The 2680-nt window shown below is 38.2% G+C and overlaps 1 pseudogene; it reads right to left on the bottom strand.

Moving 5' to 3' along the window:
* Positions 1-1271: 1271 nt before the first annotated feature.
* Positions 1272-2386, bottom strand: LOC106752390 (annotated as a pseudogene).
* Between the last annotated feature and the right edge of the window lie 294 nt (positions 2387-2680).

Genomic DNA, 2680 nt, shown 5'->3' with positions numbered 1-2680 from the left:
TCTGATATATGTTGACCAATTAGGCAGCGTCCAAATTTTCTATGAAGATTAGCAAAGTGCCAAATCCCTGCTTTGAGAAACAGCCCCAGGCGTGCTCCTTTACCCGATGTTTAACAGTCCGCTGGATGAGTTCATTGGCGTGGGTAGATCAAACATATTTGATAAAAGAATTTGTCTAAAAGAAAGCTTCTTTTGAAAAAATTACGTTGTCCCAATAGCGGTTAAAATTTTCTTTTAGCCAAGCAAGTCTTTTTCCGACGTGTTTTTTGGACAGTAACTGTTTCTTCATTAAGTTCCGAAATTTTATTCATGGGCCAATAAACGTCTTCTTATAGTATCAAATATTTAGAAACTTTTTATGTAAAACTGCTTGCTCACACGTAATGATAAACAAGGAATCTTCTCAAACAGCCGTAAAATAATTTTGTCCTCTTTTTCGTCGTTTCTTGCACAGAGTCACGATCCGGTAGGTTATCAACGTTTTTTTACGGAATAGTCGGAATAGCGTTTCACCTATTAACAAATGTCTTAGATTTTTTCATGTACCAGATTGATTGATAAGTCCTTAGAATTTTAATGATTTTAATAATTTTAATGAAAATAACATTTTGTTAGCAAAACTCGATTTTATTCTCTAACATAATGTCTTCTTAGCTCAATACACCGAGTCCAACGAGTTTCTAGCTTCTTTAAGGGGTTAGGCCAGTCTAGAGCCCTCAAAAAAGGCGTAACTTTGACAATTTATTCTGGGAGTAAGGAAAAAGGAATCGAATTTCTCTCTTTCAGGCTTTATTAAACATGTATTTGAGTGTATAAAAAAATTTTTATATTGACATTTTGATACAAAATGGCGGCTACTGGGCCAATCTTCGGAATCACCTTTTTCAAGAGGACCTCTACGGACGACGGTGATTCTAGGAACTCGTGCTATCTGAAACAAAATAAAGAACGGGATTTAATCTACATAAGACTTGCTAGTAAAGTACGTATGTTTTTAGCTTTACATAAATTTTTCGCAAAATGGCGGACTTGTAAAAAAAAGGTTCAATTTTTGACCGAAAATTGAGCAGTAAATTGTTTATAAAAAAAAAGTTGCAATGATAACAAAAAATCGTACGTAGTTTACTAGATAATGTTACTGTGAAACTACAATTAAAATTTCAAGTGGATACGTGCGATAACCTCCGAGTACCATCGTCGCCTGATTTGAAAAATGCAGTTTCGAGAAAAACGCGTTTAAAGTTTTACGTGCTGAAAATTTTGTTATACCTTCAGTCTGCGATGCCTGCGCCGTGCATTTCACCTTCCATGGAAACATGTAACTCATCTTCTTCCTTTCTGGATGCCTTCTGTTCAATTCGAGACCTTCTTGCAGCATCTGAGAGCGAACGATCGGATAATTTGATGCGGTTTTGATCAGTCTCTTGACAGTAATTGTAGCAATTCGGCCGAATTTTGATGCCTATGTTCTGCATGACTCTCATGGCACTTGTAAGGCCATCATTATAAGTACCTGCAGCAATATATACAGATGTGTCAAGTACATTTTTGCCACCGGATGTCACTTTCGGGGCCATCGACCATACTGTAGCGTTAAAACTCTCATTACTATTTTGAGTCAAGCCGCCTATGCAACGAGTGAGTAGGTGATCACTGGTTAATTTTTATAAATTGGAGTTATAGCCTTGTATACTTCTTCATGTAAAGGTGGTTTATGTGCATATTCGTCCAAAGTTCCAGTGGCCTTGGCCCTTTGCCACGAGCACCACGAATTTTCTCCGCTCGGGCAGTGATCGTGCTTGGGCTTGGCATCTGTTGATAATTTGTGATTTAGCGTTGCGTAGATCGCAGTCCTCGTTTTCTCTATAGATTCATGATTTCTGCGTATCGCTAGACCATAATAAATTGACAGTTCATCGATCAATTTGCCAGTTAGTTTACCTTTTCCGCCGAGGCCCTTTGTTTTCCTTTTTAAATTCCGGAGATGCGTACCCATGCGTTTCTGGACGTGATCGATACACTCTTCCTTCTGGACAATCGAATCTCCATAAAGTGATGAATTTACGATAACCGTATATGTCTTAGAATCTCCATCTCCGATATAGTTAGTATATTTCAGGTTGTGTAAAGATTCAGAGCGCTGGAACATTTCGCAAACAGCATTGACTTCCATGAGGCCCGAAGAGCCTTTGTGGTTAGCTTGACATTCGTCGGCATGGGTTTCCAACGAATTCTCGTAATTTGCTGTACCTTCCTTTGTTTTCCAAAATTCGCATGCTTTACAGTACTTACATTTTACCGAAACGTCCACAACTTTACCAATCTTCCATCCAATTAGGGAGACATCCAAAAAGCGACGAGAATCCTCGTTTTCGCCATGATCCATCACCGGACACAGCTATTCCTCCGGAATTACTCGATTCATCGGTTTTTCCTTTTTTCTCTTGAGCAGCTCTATTCATACTTTGCTCACACATTATTTCTGCACCACCATGAATACATTTCACTACAGAGTCATAAAATGAATGAAAAATCGGCCGTGGAAGATCCATGAATACACAAAATTTTTGTATGCCGTGTAATCCCACTCCGATTAATCGCATTGCAAGAATGATTCTGCGATTAATTTAATATGCTTTATCAATAAATGAACAGCTCGGAACAAAAACTTTATCGCATT

Source organism: Dinoponera quadriceps, unplaced genomic scaffold, assembly GCF_001313825.1.
Source record: "Dinoponera quadriceps isolate SergipeBrazil2010 unplaced genomic scaffold, ASM131382v1 scaffold517, whole genome shotgun sequence".
NCBI classification, from domain to species: Eukaryota; Metazoa; Arthropoda; class Insecta; order Hymenoptera; family Formicidae; genus Dinoponera; species Dinoponera quadriceps.
The sequence above is the reverse complement of the archived record's forward strand: the minus strand, read 5'-3'. Positions and strand labels throughout refer to the sequence as shown.